Consider the following 24,527-nt stretch of genomic DNA (forward strand, 5'->3'; position numbering starts at 1 on the left):
AATCGACAAGTACGCTAAGGGACTTCCATGGGAGTACGTGGTGCCAGTGCGTCAGGCACCTACTCTGGAGGCAGCTATCTGGGCTGCCAAGTCTGTGGAGGATATGATTAAGGGAAGAGCTGCCAACAAGATTGAGGTTGGCGAAAAGAGGAAGTTTGAGGGGTCTACGAGGCCCAATAACAAGATCAAGTCTGGTTCAAAGGAGTTTAGCGGAGGAGGAAACAAAGTGAAATGGTGCGAGAAGTGCAAGAAGAAGCACTTAGGGAAATGTAGTGAGGAAGTGACTTGCTACAAGTGTGGGAAGACCGGACATTACGCCAACGAGTGCACCGCCAGCAAAAGGGTGTGTTATGAATGCCGTGAAGAAGGGCACGTTGCTAAGGATTGCCCGAAGAAGAAAGAGGCGGCAAGACCAAACATTCCACCGAAACCGAAGGCAAGAGCGTTCCATATGATCCTTGACAAAGAAGATGGAAATGAAAGGGATCAGGAATGAGGATCTATGAAGTAGTCGTGTAAATAGTACCACGTGGTGTAGCCTATTAGAGGCATTATATAAGTTGAACTTGAACACCTATGTAATCGTTTCAAGGAATAATATAAAACCTTCGTTTTGTTATCTAATGTGTCAAGTTGTTATGTGATTTTCTTGTATGGTGACTTGGGTGAACTGCAAGACAATACTTGGGACGAGTATGAGTAGGTGTGAAAGGAAGTAGAGGCCTATACTACCGGAAGCACACGACTCACACTTGGATCAGGGAAAGTCACAAGGTTACCAAGAAGCTAGTAATTGATACCGTTTTATTCAAATATGTCGTTACCATCGTTTCGGTAATGACTAAGAGGATGATTGTTATTTTGACCCTAGTGGTCATATCGAATTGAGTCCGACTACAATAAGTATGTTACGTGGTTCAGAGAACCAAGTTTGATGTAGCATCTGACTTAAGTCGGAAGATTGAAATAAAAGATAATCAAAGCGATCGGTAGAGGTATCGCGATAGTTGCTTGTAGCTAGAAATGCTACCTTTTAAGATGTGATTAGAACATGAAGGAAGGTATAGTCTGTTCTGGAATTTGACTCTAAAAGACTTGAGTCTAAGCAATGCATCATACGATGAAAGGTCATTAGAACATGACCCATCGGTCTATTATGATAATCGAAGGAAGAAGCTTATCTCAAGTTTGTTAAAGAAGAAGTCTCCAATAAAGATCGAGATCGTGACATGAAGATCATGATTAGAAGTCTAACATGAGATAGAGAGCGGGTCCAAGATCGGGCACCGCCTGCAGTCAGGAAGTCTTAGAGTTAGATACTCGTTCGAAGAAACATCAAAGTTACGGTTACTACTTAGGATGAAGAGATAACGTATGGAGTCATCATGTGAGCCGTGTTTCATTGATGATTCAGGGACGTAATCATCCTAAGGGGGAGATAATTGTAACGTCCGTAGATCCGGGCTGGTCAATTTAAAGATAATAGGGGTCGAAAACGACTTTTTGACAAAATATTATTTAGAATAAATAATATTAATCAAGTTGTAGAATACGTCTCAAGGGTTTCGTACATATAAAGAATGTTGAAATCCGAGTTATAACGAAGAAGTTATGGTCCGTCGAAGTTTTACGGCAAAACCGGCACGGCACCGGGAGACGTAAATAGTGAATTTTTGATAAAGGACTTTTTAGCCTTAGTGATCTAAACTAATTTGTAGTATACGTTAAACCGAGAACATACGAAAAAAGAACGCCCAAATCTGATTTCGTATGAGGAAGTTATGAATTTTCTAAGATTTGGCATAGCAGTGCACGGCCCGAAACTCGAATTTTAGTTCGAGCGGTTTTTGGCCTATGCGACCTAAATGAGAATTGAAGATCTCATTAATAGGAACTCAATGGTAAAAAGACAGAAGAAAACAGAGTCCGTATGTAGAAGTTATGAATTTTACACGGACATTTAACAGTATAATCTCCTCGTGCTGTTAAATTTAAGATCAGTCGAGAATTAGCCGACGGAGTCAAAATGAAAGTTGTAGATCTTACTTTTTACCTACGCGTGGATATAAAGAACGTCAAAAATGGAGGTCGTATGTTAAAGTTACAGATTTTAGAAGTCGGAAGTGTGATGTGCGAAAATGGGTGATATGGCACAATCTTGGCCATTGCTTTCTCCCCAAGTCTTGCCACTAGATGGTGACATGTGGCACCAAGTTCAGCCATTTTTCACCCTATAAATAGAGCCTCTCCCACCCTCATTTTCTTCGCACCATTCTCATTCTTTCTTCTCTTTACTCTTTCTCTCTCTAGAACCTCTCTCTAGCCCCGAAACCCCCCGAAAAGCCTAGGGAACCTCCCTAGCACGAGGCGGAAGCCCCGGAGTGCTCGACTGCTCCGAAAAGAAGAGCTTTTCGGTTCGGGAGCGCTGCTCCAAGCAAATCCCAATTTTCTATAAAACCCGCTGTAAGTGAGCTACACCTACGCTATTTTTAATATAGCTTTTATTTAATTATAGTAACGTTATTAGGAACTTATAATAAGTACTTGGGATATTATTATGGGTTATATAAGTATTTTTTTACGCTTATATAATAGTAATAATAGCTAGACTATTAATTAGTCTCGGCGAATAATATACTAAACTCCAGTGGTAATAATACTAAGTTTCGTCGAAGGAAATTATTTTTAAGAAGCGAAGCGTTGTCTGAGTTCGGAATCACCGCCTTTTAAAATGAGTGCATGGTCCCTTTCATCTTACACATAGATATGAAGTATTTAATATAAATTACGTGCTATGTGTGCATATTGTCTGAATACTTGCTGTCTATGTTGGGTGAAATATTTTTATACACATTTTAAATGATTTAAATTGTATATGTATTTTACATCTACAAAACGTGTTGGGTAAAACATGGGTAGATGTAATAGTTGCTGTGTGACCAAATAAAATAATGAGAGGCCTCGATATAGATGTTATTGATGATCCAGTCATCTAGCGGAGTATAGATGACGACCACGGACTATTCTAGACAGTCCAGTGGAATGCTAGCAGGCTCGCAACCTGTAGGTGTTTATTTGAACTGTGTGCTCACCAGCAGTACTCCATCCCCCACATGGTTGCCTTATTTGACATGAATTGCTGAGGAACCTGTTGGGTTATGAGCATTCTAACACTCCTAAGTGTACACGCAACCCTAAATACCTTGGATCTATGTTTTCTCTATTATACATACAATTATGAACATCCAAGGTATTATCCTAATCTAGCATACAAAATAATAAATATAACAAGATAGAATACATACCTCTTTGATGTAGAATGTCTTCATGAAGCTTGAGTGCCTAGTGCCCCAAGTGTGACACCTCAAATGGTTCACACAACACCAAATACACTTGGAATAACTTGAGAGAAACTTGAACACTCCTTGAAATCGTCTAGCCCTCACACTCACACATTAGTGCATGATTTCTTGAGCCATGGGATTCTTTTATATGGTGGCTATTAGGGTTACACCATGTAACTCATAACTTTACCCATTCCTTATGCTCTATGGATTTTAACCTCCATGGAGTATCCATGGGTCACCCCATGGACTTAGTCCAACATAAGAAATCTTGGATCACAAGCCCACATATATAAGAATGAATGATTTACACAATCAACCCATATATTTAATTAGTCTCCTTTTGATCACTTAATTAATTCCAAATTAATTCTTGATCAATACTAATTAAATAACCTTATTAATATATTAGAACTTATAATATATTAACCAACCTTAAGTGTTATTTCTCTCATTATAGTCTATCCAAATGCATGATGCCATGCAACCCAAATGGACCATGCCGGGTCGGGTCAAGTCTTACCAATTATAGTTATGGACTTAGACATTAATCCAACAGTCTCCCACTTGGATAAGTCTAAAACTATTATTGCGTATGACTTCAGGAACCGATCAGCAATCGTAGCTCTCAAAAGCTTCTGTCGAACTCTGACCTTGTCGATGAACTCTGACCTTTGTCAATGACTTGTCCATTAGATAAGGGATCATATATTCCTCCATTCTAGATATCATATGGACTGAGACATGGATTATCAATCATTCTCTCTGTCCATTTGTTGTTTCCCGATTTCCGATTCATGATGACTGACTGATTGAACAAATCAAATCAGTCCTGGCTTGGCCAAGCACTCACATGTATCATCTTTAAATCATCGAGGGGCCCACAGATATCGCTTTTATCCCGAAGGTAAAAGGAATGGATAAACTTCGACTCATATGGCTTGTTCTACTACTTGTTGAATCATGCACAAAGGCACATTTTATAACATCGAGTTACCAATGCGTTTTCGTGCAATCAATGTATAACCAACTCATAGTAACAACTCATATCTCTAGGTTTGAAGAATATAAGATATTATCGTCTCATGATCACTCGTGATAAAATCCATGAAGTGATTCAAATGAGTGCGGGTTGAATCCAATACTCAGAACTTATGAGCACTCATGAGTGTTGTAGCACCACTTTGTCCACCAACTTGGACCTCTACAAACCAACCCATGACAGTCTTGATTCATATCTACTTCCAACATATGACCGACTGTGGATGGTTTGAATAACTTAATCATTCAGGAAGAGCGACTTAGTTATTCTGGAAGTCAAAACATGCAAAGTGAAACACAAGAATAAATGAATCAAATATGCTATCAAACCCTATGAATATAAATAAATACTTTTATTTATCACCATACTGATTACTCATTATTCATTGTTTCGGTTTTATCAACTTTATACTTGAATTTAAAACAATAGTTGTCCCATGCTCCAAGCATGTACACTATGTTTTCTAAACACTAGTCATGCCATACACCAAGTATGCATACTATGTTTGTCTATGATCTTTACTTTGTAAAATAGATCAATTGAACATCACTCCAATGATTCTTTTCACAGTCCCAAATCCTTACTGCAAATGCAAGAATTCCAAATTCATGCCATTTACTGAAATCTGTTAGATTCTAAACTTATATGCGTTGATCGTCTTAATGATTATGCACGAAGTCAGAAAGACTTGACAACAATCATTACAGAGCATTCCAAAGGAGATCAGCTCCTTGGAAACATCCTTCTTTCATTAAGTTTCCTAATCTTATACAGATTGAATAATTTCTAACTTTGAAACATTTCCATATTCCATTTTGACTATCACTTCTGAACAAGAGTTGCCTCCTTACAGATTATGTCAATATGGTCCTTCCAGAATTAACATTATACTTCCAACTGTCCTTGAGCAACCAATCTTTGGTAAACCTTAGATTGTCCTCGACAATTGCTTAATCATTTTAGTCATATCCAATTCTAGACCTTTTCCCTTCATAATGCCCCAAGCATTTGGAAAATTTTAGAAAGGATGAATATAGCACATGTAATCGATCCTATATCCGAAGCATATGGGACACGATTCATGATGTCTCACATAAAGACTAAACTAGTCTTTTGCTATAATATTTCCATTTCAATTTGCCAAGTTCTCAAAATTCAGATTATGAAAAGGGATGCCGTAATCATAATCGAATTTTAGAACGCAAATAATGGACCCATATATAGAATTTCCTTATGTTGAGCCATTCCAACATGAAATTCATATATATATCCTTGATTAAATACGATTAAAATCTCAATCTAAGCTTTTAGAATTGAAATGAAGTATAATTTCCTCTCCCTTAATTATAGCAAAACAACTTTTTCAACCCCTGCAACCTCACGAATTGAAACTTTTGTTTTCTATAATTAACTTTGCTAACTTGCAACCTTTGTCATAATTATCATGCTCCCACTAACATGATGATTATTAGCATAACACTTATGCTCCCACTAGCTTTGACATGTACTCAGAAATCAGCTGACTTTCTTACCAAAGTTCAGATTTCTGATACTAGATTGTTTTGATAAAACTTTATCAAAATCATACACCTCTCTTAGATAGCTCACATGTGTGTCTAAACAATTTTATAACTATGAAAAGGGATGTCATAATCATAGTCTCAATTGTTTAGACCTTTGCCACATCTCACAAGTCCATGTTAGTGTGCCGGTAAACCACACACGCTCCACTAACGACTTTGAGAATGCAAATATCACAATTGCTATCTAGCTAAAATCTACTTAGTGAAAGTGTTTCCTCACCATCATTTTCATGAATCGGAGAGAAACCTTATGACACTTAAATTTAATAGTGTATGTGTTCTTATCCATGTGGATTTGTCAAAACCATAATCACAAGACAAGGTTAGTGACAAATCCAAACTCATATTGATTAAACTTGTGCAATCTTAAATTCTTGCCATTTGGCAGCTCAGGTGCCTGCCATTGCTTCCAAGTAGTTGTGCAACCAATTGAGAACTCTCAGAACTCCTATGCAAAGCCAACTTGAATAGGCACAAAAATTTCAACACGATAGGTTATAAACCTCAAGTCGTGTGCTAGTGAAGCACTTTAGGTTTTATTCTTGATTAAGTCTTGAAACTTTCAAGAGCTTTAAGACTCCCACTGTCCTCTTGACATATAAGACTCCCTTGTCAAATATTCAAGAGATAGTGCAGATTCTTTATCAAGACTAACACTTTACACAATTGGCCTAAGTTGGTCTCTGTTTTATCCAAAACATCACAACTTACCAATTTCAAATGTACAAGACTAGATAACCTTTTACTCTTACATTTGACTAGTTTTAACAAACCCTCTTTAAGATATGTCACTCAAGTTACAATCTTGGAGTATGACTCTAAGAATTGTTTTGGAACGAAGTATGACTCATCTTTTTGATTTAACCATTTCAACAATTCATGACTCCTCTTCTTAGTCATAAGAATGCACTAAGATGACTTTGGAGGACCAATTGTGATATGGTATCTTAATCATTAAGATGATCATAAACATGATACTAAAGTACTCTCCCATCTTTTCAGATTTGAGAAACTTTTATCTTTCTGCCATTCTTTGATTCTTCTTATTCGTTCTGTCTCACATTGAAACTTCTCCAATGCTACAGACTTATACTTAAACTTATAAGTATAACCATATTTACTGAACTTAAGTAAATCATGACGAATAGTCTTCTTGATCTTTTGTGGTGGACTTGACCAGTGCACAAGAATGTGTACTCGATCCCTTAGTCCTTTCCTTATTCACATAAGGAATTAGTCTTAATTTTCCAAGCTGAAAGTTCTCATTCATCATACTATACAACTTGCATGATTCCAAGTTTCGGTCCAATTGAACCTTGGGTGATGTGAATCTTTCCTTATTTGGTAATATTAGACACTACCACAACCGAAAGAATCAAATCCATTTTTCCAATATTGCTATCAATGGAATCTTATAAGCAACAACTTTTCACAAATGCCATTGTAAGGATACTTAAAATAAATAAAATCAAAACCTTTTTCTTTAATTTTAAAACTTTGCGGAAAAACTTATCCTTACAATCCATATGAAAACCTTGTTGTTATCTATTCCTAAGCAATATAAATATCATAACTTTTAAGTAATAGCCCAAAATTCTGATCACCGAACCATGCAATTGAAATCCATCTTCGCGATCAGAATCAGCATGTACTTAATAGAGTTAGACAATGGACTTTACCTGAAGTAGAGCCAAACTTATTGACTTTAACATCCTTAGGTAAATTTGGCAGCTTCATAACCAATGCCCCTTCCTTTGGCAATAGTTACCTATGGACCCTTGATAATGGGACTATCTCAGACTTCGCCTCTCTCTTTACCATTGGGTCAACCGAGTTGACTATGGCCGATCCCTTTCGATTGGGAAGAAAGAGCTTTACTGGATATCCAATGTCATCATTGTCAATGTCCATAGCGTTTTAGGAAGTTGATCTTAGCAAATAGATAAGATCATTAAGGGTCTTGTCTTAGTCTGTTTCATAGGATTCCCAAAAGAACTCACTATGTGACTTAGAAAGTAGTTAAGCCACCAACTTTCTCAAGACTTTGACACCCAACTCTCTCGGCTTGTCAATATGTGACTACATCTCCAAGATGTGATCACACCTAGACCTTGCCTTGCCAATAGGGCTTGAGTGACCTTAAACTTTTTAGGAACTTGTGGGTTAGGGAGGATAATTGGAGGAGGTGAAAGAAGTATGATATCCATGGGACATCATCTTCATTTAGGAAAGCTTGTTTCAAGAGATTTGGGAAGATCATAAATGTCTAGACCAGACATCTTTTTGGGAGATATTCAAGATAGTTGATTTAAAGTCCTTAATATGACACCCAATATGAAATATTAAGGCTAGGACCCAACAAACTATTTTATAACTTAGAAGAGGGATGCCGTAATCCAAGCTATAAAATATTTGAAGGTAGGTGAATGACGATTCACCAATTTCCACCATGAAAAACGAAATAATTTATTAGGTTTTAATTGGATTTGAAAGTCCTAGATCTTTGAGATTCATTGAACTGTTCAAAGGCATGTTTCAATCTCGAGTGTGCCCTTCAGGTTTTGTGACTGGGATGCCGGGGATCACAAAACAAGGTGTGAATAACCATGCAAATATACTTGGTACCCTTAATATTTACCCCTTAATCAGTGTGCCGGTTAACCACACACGCTCCACCGATACTATGATAAATATTAAGTTACCCTTTGCCTACCTTGTTAAGTCCAGGTTAGTGTGCCGGTTAACCACACATGCTCCACTAACGACTTAAGCAAAGTGCAAAGTGTAATTTCATGGGTTAGCACCAAATTCACATTTTCCTAAGTAACTAAGATTGGGTATTAATAAGAGTTTAGTTACTTAGTATTTATCATTAATACTTTTAATGAATGGAGAATTATAGTCCTTGTCCTACCCGTTCGGCTAACGACCCTCCACCAGTCAAGGAAGATGTGGGTGAGAGTGGACACCCATTAAACTGCCATTTTATAGGCAGTAACCTTATACCCCCCTTATAGACGGGCTTCGTGAATGAGGCCTACTAACGGTAAGACTGACTTTACTCTTATACATATATATAAATATTATTAACTTATAATATTATAAAGTATAAGGGTTGAATTTTAACTTTTAAAATTCTAAGGGCTAACTTGGAATTAAAGTATTCATAAGTGAAAACTTTTCAAATTCCAAAACTTGAGGGCAAGTTTTGAAACTATTCAAAACTAATTAATTCCATAACTTATGAGTTTAAAGTAGTTTTAATTAAAAAAAAAAACTCTTCAAGTTCCATAACTTGAGGACATGTTATGGAAGACTTTAAACTAATTAATAAAAAAAATAACTTTTTTTTTATTGTAACTTATGGAACTAATTAAGGTTACACTTTTTTTTTTAATTTAATGAAGAGACTCTTGAACCTCCATAACTTAAGGACAAGTTATGGAGTCATAAAACCATTTAATTAGAACTAGACTCTTCATTTTGTAACCTTTGCCAACTTTTATGAGTTTTATGATTCTTAAATGTGACTTTTCATATAACTTGAGGACAAGTTACAAAAACACACTTTGGAATCAACTCTTAGATTAAAATGGATTGAAAACAACTATTTCACACAACTTTTCTATTAATCTAAGAACCTCATAAGAACAAGATAATTCAAATCATCAATCTTCAAGAAATTAGCATGAACATACAAACTAATACAAATCTTGAAATTATGACAGTTATCTTAGAAATTGGATTAGCATGAACATTACCACATCAAAAACAAGTTTATAAGTCCAAAAACATCTTAGGGTAATGTTCCTAGTCCAATTCCAGCCAAAACAATCGAATATGTGCATCCAACTCGATTTTTCAGCTACTTTTGCAAGTATAACAAGAAAACAAGCCTAGGCTCTGATACCACTGTTGGGTTATGAGCATTCTAACACTCCTAAGTGTACATGCAACCCTAAATACCTTGGATCTATGTTTTCTCTATTATACATATAATTATGAACATCCAAGGTATTATCCTAATCTAGCATACAAAATAATAAATATAACAAGATAGAATACATACCTCTTTGATGTAGAATGTCTTCATGAAGCTTGAGTGCCTAGTGCCCCAAGTGTGACACCTCAAATGGTTCACACAACACCAAATACACTTGGAATAACTTGAGAGAAACTTGAAAACTCCTTGAAATCGTCTAGCCCTCACACTCACACATTAGTGCACGATTTCTTGAGCCATGGGATTCTTTTATATGGTGGCTATTAGGGTTACACCATGTAACTCATAACTTTACCCATTCCTTATGCTCCATGGATTTTAACCTCCATGGAGTATCCATGGGTCACCCCATGGACTTAGTCCAACATAAGGAATCTTGGATCACAAGCCCACATATATAAGAATGAATTATTTACACAATCAACCCATATATTTAATTAGTCTCCTTTTGATCACTTAATTAATTCCAAATTAATTCTTGAACAATACTAATTAAATAACCTTATTAATATATTAGAACTTATAATATATTAACCAACCTTAAGTGTTATTTCTCTCATTATAGTCTATCCAAATGCATGATGCCATGCAACCCAAATGGACCATGCCGGGTCGGGTCAAGTCTTACCAATTATAGTTATGGACTTAGACATTAATCCAACAGTACCGCCGAAGCTTGTGTTGTCACCCCAATGAAAGTCCTTAGACTAGGTCCCTTGTGTTAGATGTTTTAGGGACGTAAAGTGAGGATAACGGGAATGGGTAATTGGGTTTGTTTGGTTTGATAAAGTTAATAAACTTATTTATTGTGGGTTAAAAACCCTATGTACTCACCAGGTTTCCCAACGTGACCAACTTAGTTTATTTATATCACAGGTGTTGATATGAAGTCACATTACACTGAGAGATTAAGGAGATATAAATCACTAGTGATAATGAATGTAAGTTCTGTTTATGCTTATGTTTCTGTATTGACGATGACATCCCAAATGTTTTAAAATAAAATAAAATACTTTTCTTCGGAAATGCTTTGATAATGTATTTATCATGTTTTACTGGGAACAAATTCCGCAACATTTTTATTAAAAGAGGTACTCTGATTTTTATAAAGCATAAACAAAATCGGTCTTTTCTGGCCTTGAAAATGGGGATGTCACAACATTCAATACTCTTTCGGTCAGAATCACACTAAAGGGTCTCCATATCAGAGATGCGCTCAGCGGCAGCGACCAAGTAAGATGAGACTTGGGGCGGCATAGTGCAAGATGTCGGTCATGTGTTCATCCGCCAGCACAGTTAAGGCCTCAGTGGTAGCAGGAGGTAAAACGTGCCGAAACCACTCAAGATCGGTATCGTGATCGGAGACAAGGTCCTGGGTAGTTAACCTCCAAGTTGGCTTGTAGGAATCCGTATGAGAACCTGCAAAAACGGGGACAATCGTGGATTTACCAGAAGAAGTTGATGCGAGACGCTGGGAAGGCGACGACCAAGTCTTCTCCTTGGCCCCTTCAGCGATGGGAGCAGGGCTGCTCTTCTTGGTGCTTTCCTCCTCTGTATGACTGGGCGGTTCAGTCGTCTTGGTTTGTTCCCCCTCCAGCAGTTTCAGAGGACTTTCATCGGGGTCACGATTGGAACTCTTGGTTCCCCCTAGTAAGAAACTCAGATTGCGTTTCATATGAAGGGGGGGCTCGGCACTAGCCATCTCAGCTCGACCACCGGAAGAGGCTTCCAAAAGAGCAAAACGCCTCTTGAGACGGCGAAGACTCATCGACGATCCGGAAGGCGTAGGATCCTTCTGAGAAGCGCCGGTGACAACAACGTCTTGAAGCTCCAGATCCTCGTCGGTGCCAGTGGCACTGTCAGAACTGAAGGTGGCCCCGATTCCTTGCCCAGAAACAAGGGGTGGAAGAGCCTCCACAAGAACGATGTCGCGACACTGAAGTTCACCATCGAACAGACCCTGAAGAGCTTTCTCCAAAGAAACAACCTCCTCCACACCTGGCAACAGAACAAAAAACAACGACGGTTAGCCAAAATGCTAATTCAAATGTGGCTTGCCGATGTTTTTTCCAAAAACAAAGGGGGGGAGGGGGACAATAGAAAAATAGTTTGAAAAATCACAATACCCTCTTTCTCGTAAAAAAAACTCGGGAATCTTCCCGCGAGTCCTCCAAGTGGCGCTCATTCCGCCAGCAGCCAAGAAGCAGTCAAGCCAATCCTCACCATTGATACTGATCTTCTCTAGGATATCGGCCAGTTCCTTGTTAGCACGAAAAAGTGTTGGGGCACAGTCGACATACACCTTAGTCCGTGGATAGCTGAGTACCACGAGGTCGCTGTTCACCCACAAGAACTTCTCCTGCCAGTTCTTCTTGGATTTTTTATCCTGGATAAGAGTAGGGACTCCCCGCCGGAGAGAAAGGGTCCAAGTCCCCGACTGGGTAGAGGCGTTGAAGAAGTACTTGAATGCCGGAACAGTCGGCAGGCAGCCTAGGGCGCGACAGAGGAGTTCGAAACCCACTATCTTGTTTATAGCGATAGGGGTCATCTCTCTCACGGAAAACCTTTATTCCCGGATGATCAGGTTGAAGAAATTAGTGGTAGGCAAGCGCGGACCTGCCTCGAATAAGGCGATTAGGATTCCAACTTTGCCCTCAGGAGGACTGTAAAGCGATGCATCAGGTAGGGGTATTTGCACTCCATGTTCGGGAACGAACCCGAATCGGAACTCAAAAGACTCCCATTCTTCGGTGGTAAGATCTCTCCCCAAAGCGCGAGTGGTAGCCATGGAAAAAATATGAAGAAAGGGTTTTTCTCAAGAACAAGAAGTCGAAGAGAGAAAATTAGAAGGTAAGGAGGAAACGCTAGGAGGAACAGAGCCTTAAATGCCACAAAAGGGGGAGCGAACCGTTTTCATGATGAAACCGCCGAACAACGGCAATTTCGCCCTGCCAACTGCATAAACTATCAATAACAGCCCGCCACGTGTCGATAGGTAGACCAGAACAACTCTGCTACGTCACGAACGCAGAAGCCTACTAGTCTAAGGGACTTGTTAACGTTACCACGAACGGCCACGTTAAATGTAACGGAAAACATAACTGAGATGTTATTGTGACAGAACCTTGGCCAAGACCCGGTCTTAGCGTAAGTGAGCCAGCACCCGGGCGACAGTTCACTTTCCTTCACGAGGAAATAATATTCCCTGTGATCCTCTCATTCGCTCATGACCAATTAGGACGTGAAATGAGACTTAGGTGACGCCCAAAACTGAGGTCACCAGGTGGTTAGTTAACGAGGGCGTGATCCTCCCAGTCAGAGGAGGCCACGTCTCATGTTCATTAGACGAGGTACTCACGATGCGTTAGAAGCAGGTATAAAAGGATCTTTTCCGCCTCAAGGAAGGGGTCCATCTTCTCTCTCACGAATATTACCATAAAATTACCTCTCCCAAAAAACTAACTTGATCGTTGGAGCGACGTCCTGGGAGAACACCCGGACGTCCTTTAACGATTCCTTTGTGTTGTGTTCTCAAGAATGCCTCCAGGACAGATCCATCATCCAACATCCAAACCCCTGTGGAACATGTCACAACACCATACTTATTATGTTTGCTGAGTTTTGATTTTGCTGATATATGGATTGTTAGAAAAGCATGCTAGTGGATAAGGTTCTTTTAAAAACTGTTGGATAGAAGTGCCTAAGTTTCGTATTGCCTTATGATATACAGAATTGCTTGCTATATGTTACTTGATTTTGTGATTTCTACGTGCATGTTGATTAGTTGAATATGGTCAGGATTGAATAGCCTTAGAATGGTTGGCCTTAGCCTTACTTCATGTTCCTTGTTTGGTTGTGGACTTAGAGCAAAGTTGATTATTCGTCTGCCTATCTGATATCTTATTGTGTACAACAATCATACACAAAAGCAACCGGTGGTGCAAAAACGAGGATAATCCTAGGAAGAGTGCGTAGGAAGTTAATTGTGGATCGTTGGAGAAGTAGGTGTTAGAAAACCTAGGAGTGGTCTGGTGCAGTGACTTAGGACCTTGGAATAAATTGTGAATTGATTACGGATAGGTGTGAAAGGTAGTATGGGCCCGTACTACTGAAAGTACAGGATCCGTATGAGGTTCGGGGGGGGGGGGGGGAATCTTGAGGTTACTAAGGAACTAATAGGAGTGTGGCATGGTGTGTTGAGCACAGTGTTTTTGACGTCTGATCTTTCTTTGGTGTATTTTCAGTATGGCGGATTTTGAAGGTTCAGGATCAAAAGTTGGTGGAACTAGGAGAGCAGATCTGGGTGAGGAGGAGATCTTTGGGATCATTGCTACAGAAGTGGTCGAAGCATTCAGGGATTAAATTCCAAAGATGTTTGGGTCGGTCAAGACTGTGCTGATTGAGGAGTTTGACCGACGATATGCCGCCATCATGCAGATAGTTGTTGTTGCAACGACAATAGCAGTCACCATTGCAGGATCTCAAAGAGCCGAGGCGATGCAGTACCGGGAGTTCAGTTATACAACCCCTCCGGAGTTCGGAGGCAACAAGGACTCGATCATCGCTTCAAGGTGGATTTCTGATATGGAGGGATGTTTATTCACGTGTTCATGCCCTAAGGGCCAGAAGGTGAAGTTTTCACAAAATCTTCCCTGGTGGGAGTTTGTGACCCAGAGCTTTTTGGAGGCCGAGCGAGCCGCAGTGACTTGGGAGCAGTTTCTGGATATGTTCCAATCAGAGTGTATTCCTCTTGTGGAGCAGAATTGACTGGCTCAGGAGTACGTGGATTTGAGATAGACGAATGAGTCAGTGATAGAGATCGCCAAGATGTTCACTAAGAGGGCTTTGTTCTGTCATGAGTTTACTGATTCAGAGCAGGCTCAAGTGACTCGATACTTAAACATGCTCTAGACGGATATTCGACAATTTGTGTCTACCAAGTAATACGATACCTTCGCTGAGCTTCAAGATATCTCGAGGAGGCGAGAGATTGAGCTAGAAACCCATACGAGGGAGCAACATCAGGCTCTGGTTCAGTCCCAGCCTGCAACAAAGCGGTTCAAGTCCGCCGGCTGTAGTTCGGGATCAGCTGATGGGAGGTGCAGATCTTTTTTATGTCATAGGTGTAGCGAGGAGGGTCATTTTGGAAGATACTGCAGGCGGAGTGTGCGAGTTTGTTTCCGTTTCGGACAGGAGGGCCACATCAGAGCTCAATGTCCCTTTCTTATTTTTAGTGAGGTGCAGGACCCTACACCCCTAGCTTGGCAATTACTCGGCGGTCATCATGGGACAGCAGGAGTTCCGGGGGCCGAGGATTGAGTTTTCAGTTCTTCTATTTATTCGGTTATTGTAGTGATGGTATTCATCTGTATTTTTTGTTTATGTTTCGAATTTCAGTTATAACCTTGGATGATCAATCGAAGGGAATTGCCTTATTAGCTCTATTCTAATTAAATTCTTATTATGAATGGATTAATTATGTTTTTTGTTGATTATATGCATGTTGTAATTTGTGAATGTTGTGTGGGTTCAGATTCTCCTGTGTATGTGGATATCAGTGGTTGGGATCAAGTAGTAGAGTTCAGATGGGTCTGGGTATCAAAGGACTATGAAGTTTTCAGATTATAGCATGTTTCAAGTGGGCGAGAGTGGAATCTTGCAACAATAAGATCTTGTGCCAAGGTTTGGTTCTCAATCGAATTTCTCCAAGCTGAAGAATTCCGCAAAACTATTGAATCTTCTGGTTTTGCCTTAAGATCATCGTCAGTTATTGGGTTTCCCTTCGAGTCGTATTAGTTTTAGTTGTTATACAATATGTAGGGTGTGCTTGTGCTTTAAACTTTAGGATGTTAGGAGCCTAGGTTGAGGGATGTGATGCGGGATTGCTTGTCTGTTATTTTTTTTATTGGAGCTTGGAGGTCTAAGTCACAAGCCGAACACATGATAAGGTCAGTTAATTCTTGTTGGGCCCGAGTGTTGTCATCGGTTAGTAGATCGGGGGTAAGCCCGAGTGTTAACATCGGTTAGTAAATCGGGGTAAGCCCGAGTGTTTTCATCGATTAGTGGATCGAGGGTAAGATCGAGTGTTGTTGTCTATTAGTAGATCAGGGGTAAGCATGAGTGTTGTCAGTAGATAGCTAAGCAGGGTTGTCGGAGCCGGGTAGGAGCTATGCCTAGTTTGATATGTGACAAGTTGGTTCTCGTAGCGATGATGCACTTATGTGTAAGATTAGCATGACGGCGATTGGCCGAGGAGGTTTAGAGCCGATCAAATCTGCGGGTTTTCGGTTAAGGGTTCCATCGTGAAGCGGAAGCGAGATCTAATTTCGAGGACGAAATCTAATTTAAGTGAGGAGAATTGTAACATCCTGTTTCCTGCCATTTCCGATTCATGGGCCGGAAGTTGATTTTGTAACGCCTTAGGTCTTAAGGAGTAAAAGTTTACCCCTTGTGGAAGGAGGTAATGATAGTTAAGAGATTTTACCCTTGAATTGTGTTTTGGGGCGATGGATAGAAAGGGAAAAGTCATAGGCCGGGTTCTTGCATGAAATATGGATTTTTGTTCGAGACATTTTTAGTCCAAGATATCTAGATAATATTTTGGGGCTCTTCAACACCTTTCCGTGGATATAAAGAACGTCGAAAACGAAGTTGGAACGACGAAGTTACGACCGTTTTAAGTTAGGGAAATTTTGGGTTAGTCGCATACGGGGAGTACATTGGGTGTACTAGGCATCCCTAGTACGTTGGGCCCTATTAATCTCCTTAACTTCCCTAAACCCATTCCATTCTCAGCCTCCACCCCTTCATTGTCCTCCCTTGAAAACCTAACCCTAGTTTGAGCGTTGTGAGCAAAAAGAAGGTGTTTTTAAGTACTTTGGAGTATTCTTGGTGCATCTTGGAGAAGAAGGAGCTCATTGGAGAAGTTTTGGTTGCATTGGAGCTTGTAGATCCAAAACTTGTTCACCTAGATCTTTCTTCTGGAGGTATAAAGTTTGAATCTTGATGTTGCATTTGTTAGATCTAGCTAGTTTTTGGTGTTATGAGCTTTTGGTCACTTTAGTGCATAAAGTTTAGATATTGAAATTTTGTGACCTTGTTATGGATAAAGTTGGAAACGTTATCCATCTAAACATCATATTGATTCAGATCTGAAGGTTGGAGACTTGGACTTAATGGATTAAGTTGAAAAAGATGCACTTTTGGTCCCTTTGAGACTTAAAGACTAGATCTTGTTTGTTGGGACCATTCTAATGGATAAATTTGGAAAATTTATCCATCATGAAACTATTAGGAACCATAAAATGTAATATTGGTATGTCTATCCCTTGTAAGAAAGAGCTATGATGTCCTATTGGATTGATAAGTTAGGGTTTTGGCTTTTGGACCTTTTCTAGCCATTAAAGTCATAAAGGTGGAAAATTTATGACTTAAGTCGATGTTTTGAGTCTACATCTGAGCTGTGGAAAAAAGGTCCTAAGTGATAAAGTGCTTAATGGAGAAATAAGATCAGGATGCGTACGCTGGGCGTACGAGGAGTACGCTAGGCATATGCAGCTGCCACGGACTTTAACTTGGTTGACTTTCATTGACCGTTGACTTTTGACCAAGTTTGAATTTAGGTCAAACATGAGAGTTTTGAACTTTTGATTAAGGTTTTACTTGGTTTTGGTGATTAGTGAATTCATGGGAGCATACAATCCAGAAAGGGAAATGAGTCTTAGTTTTTCGGGTTTCTTAATTTCAGGTGAGTTTTGCCTCATTGTACCCATTGGTCGAAGGCACCAATGTCGGCCAACTAGTTTTGGTTATCTTTTAGTAGAGAGATGTGATAGGGACTGTATATAGTTATGTAGGATAGACTGAGGACTCTTGATCTAGGATTTCTTTCCTGTTTCTTATTTGGTTGTGGCTCTAGAGTAGGATCACCTGTCTGAGTGTCTATCTCACCTCTGAGTATATACGGTTATGTATTCCTTGGATCGTTAGTATTTAGTATGTTGCTATGACATAGTGATCTGTTAGATCTGTATCATGGTATATAGGATGTTGTTATGATGTAGTGATCTGTTAGATATGTATCCTGATATATAGGATGTTGTTATGCGGTAGTGATATGTAGATATGTATGTCTACAGGTACTTGCTGGTTATCATCTAGTGGAGTGTCTTAGGGATTGTATATAGTCACATAGGATATCCTAAGAACTCTTGATCTAGGGTTTCTTTCCTGTTCCTTGTTTGGTTGTGACTCTAGAGTAGGATCATCTGTTCGGGTGTCTATCTCACCTCTGGGTACTTATGGTTACGCATTTCATGGAGGTTAGTTGTTAGTGGGACAGTGTGCTGAGAGAGGACTATTAGGCGGTAGTGAGTTGTGTGATTGTTGTTTTCCTGTACTTTGTGCTTTAGGCCAAAATACCCGGTGCGAGCCGACTGTATGTCGTAGGCACGAAGGCTCAAGAAGATTAGTTGGGTTACGACAGTAGGCCAACAAACCCTAGGTATTCCAACCCGATGGCTCATTGGACCCGTTGCATGTTGGCATTCCAGTCTGTGGATTGATTGAGCCTGCGCATTCTTATCCGATGATCGTGGGATGTTATGCATGCTTGTATGTTTATCGTACATGGTATTTTGGAGGAACTTACTAAGATTTGTGCTTACCCAGTTGTTTATTGTTTCAGGTATCATCGGTCATCATAGGAAGACGAACGCGTGATTGTATACATTCATCGACAACAATGAAGATTATGCACTTTAATATCACTCTTATTTTTAATAAATGTATTTGTAATAAACGGTTTTCTAATGGATTTATAATTTGGAAGCTTTGTTTTAATAAACTGGAACTTTTTTTGGTTGTGAAAATGGGACTTACAAAAGCCTTGTGCTTATAACCCAAATTTTCATTCCTCTAAGTTCCAAACCACATCTTTAAAATATTGAAACCTTATGTTGACTAAATTAAAGTATGCTATTCTGAAGTAAGAAACATCCTGAAACCGAATGTAACAACTCTCCCCCACTTAAACTAGATTTCATCCTCAAAATTTGTCTCGGTTAGAAACTCATAAAATAACTCCATACACAATTCATATTCTTCCTCCAACTACTTCATAAAATGATTGAATCCATAAAAGATTCACAAAACTGCTTGGAATCTAGCCACTGCCAACAAAACAACCCAATCACATGAAAATACTCAAGTGAAACAACTAAATTTCTATCAATAATGGTATAACCCATCTCCTAGCAAAAACGAATCAAACAAGGAAACTCCCAAAACTGCAACTACAAACTAACTCCATCAATATACTTCACAAGGCTGGGAACCCATCATTCTAAAACTCCAGAAATCATACGTAAAGACTGAAGATCATCCATCTAACATACCCACCCCTAGTCCTTGACTAGGAACACTATCAAACCATGCTGAAATGACCACTCAAAGAATTCTAATCATAAATTTGAACCCATCCCAGATCCGAAAATTCATGTCGAAAAGACCTCAAATGCACAGTTGAATTCCTAGTAAGTCATCACCATCTCAACGCTCCCACGAGCGTAAGAAGGATCAATCCAAAATCCCACATGGCATCCAGACTCACCTATGAACTTAGGCACAAAACAACCTGATAAACATCCAATAGATCTTCAACGAACTTCTTGGTTCAAAGTTATAGAACCAATACCCAACATTGGTAACCAAACTCCTAATAAACAGCCCAACTAAAGCAAACAAGGATCCACGAATCCAAAAATTCAATAATTGAATTTCGATTCATAACTAAGACTTCCAACAAAACAACATTCGGCCAAATGCATGATCTAAAACCAGCTGGCCACTGATCCTCTAGTCTTCCTATAATTCTCTAACACCCAACCATGCTAACAAGACTAACAAATCGATACCTAAGAGTCTCAATACATAACTGTCGGGTCCAACCTACATCAGACATAAACTCACTGGTTCATGATATGCCGTTAGTGTTGGATTATGTGTCTAAGCCCATAACTATAATTGGTATGTACTTGACCCGATAGTAGCATGGTCCATTTGGGTTGCCTTCACCAGAACAATTTGATAGGATGGATATTTGAGAAAGAGGTTATTTGTGATTTATTAATATATTATAAGTATAATATATTAATTGAGAAATCATATTATTTAATTAATATTGGTCAAGAATTAATTTAGTGATCAAAAGAGATTAATTAAATTAAGGGGACTGATTAAGTAAATCAGTGATACATATAGTTTGGGCCAATAATCCATGATTGATTAAGTGATGGACTAAATTTATATGAGGGTCCATGAAGAGTTAGTCCAAAAGGCTTATCATATGGATTATTGGATTAAAGGCCCAAGGAAGTGGATTAGGGTTTTTACAAGTTGAAACCCTAGGAATTTCACACTATAAAAGTAACCCCTAACACTCCAAAATGGCACCCTAAGTGATCCAAGAGTTCCAAGGAGAACTCTAGCTAATTTTGGTGGTTCTAGCCTCTCTCTCAAAGTCCTCCATTTGCTCATGGTGTTTGTGAACCATTTGAGGCATCACACTTGAGGTGCTAAGCTCTTGAAAGGACACCAACTACAAGCTACAAATAAGAGGTATTCTTCTAACTAGTTTTATGATTCATGTACCAAATTTGTAGGCTAGATAGGTTTCATGCTTTGGATAATTTTTTGTTGCATGAATAACTAGAGAAAACTTAGATCCAACGCATTAGGGTTGTATGTGCACCATAGGAGTGTTATAGTACTTAAAACCCAACAATGATATCAGAGCCATGAGTGTTTTCTATTATATAGATACATAGATTAATTGTTCAAAGTTGAAAAGGTTGAAATTTTGCACTCTGACAGAAGGACTCGACGAGTCCATACATAAACTCGATGAGTCCATGTTCATCAGTGATGAACTCGACGAGTCCATTATCCGACTCGACGAGTTGGATCATCTGTTGGCAGTTTTTCGGGTATTTTGGCCTAAATTGGATGAGAATCATTACCACAAACTGTTTGACATCATAAAAACTGATTTTTCTGATATGGTAGTGATTAGTCTCATCCAATTAAAAGATAAATTGTCAAATTCAAGATAATTACAAGTTTGTATGATAAAGCTAATTATTTCAGAATTTTGATTTGAAATTATCTAGCCATATGAATTGAATTAGTTCAAATTAGTAAAAGTTAAAATTATATGATTAGTTTATTAGTTTAAAATTTGAACTAAATGGCTTTGAAAAGTTTCAAAACTTGCCCTCAAGTTATGGAACTTGGAAAGTCTCTTTTTATGACTAAAGAGAGTTATAAAACTTGCCATCAAATTTTGGAACTCAAAAGTTTTTTTGAGGAGTTACAAAACTTGTCATCAAGTTTGGAATTCAAGAGTTTTGAATTAAGTTTTGGAATTCGAAAAGTTTAATTTAAAGGTTTTTAATTTGTAATATTGAATTCTAAAACAGCTAGTAATTGAAAGGTTTCAAAAGGGTGCAACTCTTGGGTTCATAACTTAAAAATTAATTAAATAGTTTTAATTTTGAATTTTTAATAACTTAGATGGTTTGAATACTTCGATTACACCTTATGGACTTTATTAAATTAATTAAAGTGTTTAATTAAGAGAGAATTAATAATTCCATAATGATATGTTTTAAGTTTAATTAAATAAAGAGTATAATTTATTAATAGATTAAACCACCAAGTATTTTAAATGTGTAAAATACACCCTTATACTATATAACATTAACAGTTTAATATATTATATATGTATAAGTTAAATGTCAGTCTTACCGTTAGTAGGCCTCATTCACGAAGCCAATCTATAAGGGGGTATAAGGATACTGCCTATAAAATGGTGGTTTATGTTGGATTAGGTGTCTAAGCCATAACTATATTTGGTATGTACTTGACCCGATTGTAGCATGGTCCTTTTGGGTTGCCTTCACCAAAGCAACTTGAATGGAAGAATAACAGAGAAAGAGTTTATTATGGTTTATTAATATATTATTTGAATAATATATTAAAAAAGAAATCATATTATTTAATTAACATTGGTCAATAATTAATTTAGAATCAATTTTGTGGTCAAAAGAGGTTAATTGAATTAAAGGGACTGATATTGTAATTATGGGATGGTTACAATATGGGCTGAGGATCCCTAAGTTAAGGGATGGACGATTTTATGGGGAAGCCTATAAGAATTCGTCCAAGGCTAGGATTCTGGAAGGATCTTGTGGGCTGCTTAGGGCTTAAGCAATCAGATTAGGTCTTTGACTGAAACCCTAATTTCTCACCTATATAAGGAACCCTTGGGCACCTAAAATCGGATACCAGAAACTCTAGAAAGAATCCAGAGCCGATTTTAGCCTCCTCCCTCTCTCTCTTACATTCTCCAATTGCTTTGGTATTTGTGATCTATCAGAGGCATCACACTTGAGGTGCTAAAGTTCTCAAAAGGTCAAGATCATCAAGCTACAATCAAAGGTAATATCTTAACTCTTCATTAGATGTAGATTTCGATTTTTGTTGTATGCTAGATTAGGGTTTGCAAGTCTTGGACAATTATTGCATGTACAATTAGATTAGGTCAGTGGTATCACCAGATGAACTCGACGAGTCCAATCAGTGACTCGGGGAGTCGGGTCGTCTGTTGGCTGATTTTTTGGGATTTTGACTGAAATTGGATTAGGATAATTGCCAAAAACGTTTTCGACTTATAAAATTTGATTTTTTTCAATATAGTATTGATTATCCTATTGCAATTGAAAGATAATTGTCATAAATAAGCTAATTACTTGTTTTATATGATAAAGATTAATTATTTGTATTTTTAATTTGAATTATCTTGTCAAGAAAATAGATTAGGTCAAATTATGTGATAAATATTATTTATTTGATTAATTAATTATTTTTCAAATTTGATCTAAAAGATGTTTTGAAAAGTTTCAAAACTTGCCCTCAAGTTTTGGAATTTAAATTTTTGATTAATAGTTTTAATTTTGAAATATTTAAATTCTAAACCCTAGAGTTTTAAAAGTTTAAAATTCAACCATTATACTATCATAATATTATAAGACTAATACATATATATATATATATATATATATATATATATATATATATATATATATATATATATATATATATATATATATATATATATATATATACGTATAAGACAAAGCTAGTATTACCGTTATTAGGCCTAATTCACGAAGTCGATCTATAAGGGGGGTATAAGGTTGCTGCCTATAAAATGGCAGTTTAATGGGTGTCCACTCTCACCCACCACTTCCTTGATTGGTGGAGGGTCGCCTCTCACCAAGATTGGAGTTTACTCTTAGTGCTTAGTAGTGGGTTAGGTTTAGATTTGAATGATTGTTGCTACTCGTCAGAAATGGCGAGAAACATTATTTCTTTTCATGGTTTGTATAGACAAGGTTTTAGATTTTTGTTTAATAATGAAATTGGTTCTATTAATGCTTTCTTGAATGGTACTTTCTATTTTGAAGCATTGTCTTGTAATTGAGTATATGAAACTATGAATGTTGTAGATAACTTAGGAAATAATGTGTTGCACATCGACTCGTCTAATGGTTTGGACAAAGCATTCTTGTGGCATTTTCGTATTGGACATGTCAAAAAGAAACGCATAGCCCAACTCCAAAAGGATGGAGTGTTGGAGTCATTTGACCTCAAGTCGGATGACACGTGCAAATCTTGTTTACTTGGAAAGATGACCAAGTCACCCTTCACTGGTACTTGTTAAAGGGTTGAGGGTTTATTGGATCTCATACATACGGATGTATGTGGACCCTTTAGATCCACCACAAGGGATGTGAACCGCTTCTATGTGACTTTTACTGATGATTATAGCAGATATGGGTATATCTACTTAATCAAGCAAAAGTCAGAAACCTTTGAAAAGTTCAAAGAGTTTAAATAAGAAGTGGAGAATCAGATGGGCAGGAAAATTAAGATGCTCCGATCCGATCGAGGTGGTGAGTACCTTAGTATTGAATTCCACGACTACCTCAAGGAATGCGGAATCGTTTCGCGATTGACGCCACCTAGGACTCCTCAGTAGAATGGTGTGGCTAAGAGGCGCAATCGAACCTTATTGGACATGGTTCGTTCCATGATGAATCGAGCTTTGTTAGCTATCTCATTCTGGGGGTATGCCTTAGAGACTGCCGCCCATATCCTTAATCTGGTCCCAACTAAGAAGGTTACCAAAGCACCTCACGAAATATGGACAGGGAAAGTTCCCTTGTTGGCACATATTAAGGTTTGGGGTTGCAAGGCTTTCGTAAGACAAGAGACTCACGACAAGCTCGAACCTCGTAGTGAGCGGTGTATTTTCATCGGCTATCCGCATAAGTCCTTTGGATATCTCTTCTATAGACCGAGTGACAATGTTGTCTTCGTTGCGAGGAGAGGGGTTTTCCGAGAGCGAGAACTCATACGCCAAGAGGACAGTGGGAGGAAAATTGATCTTAAAGAGCTTCAAGAGTCAAGCGATGAAGGAACCTCTAACACTG

The sequence above is a fragment of the Lactuca virosa genome, chromosome 7, assembly GCF_052849685.1.
Source record: "Lactuca virosa cultivar CGN04683 chromosome 7, Lactuca_virosa_CGN04683_v6, whole genome shotgun sequence".
NCBI classification, from domain to species: domain Eukaryota; kingdom Viridiplantae; phylum Streptophyta; class Magnoliopsida; order Asterales; family Asteraceae; genus Lactuca; species Lactuca virosa.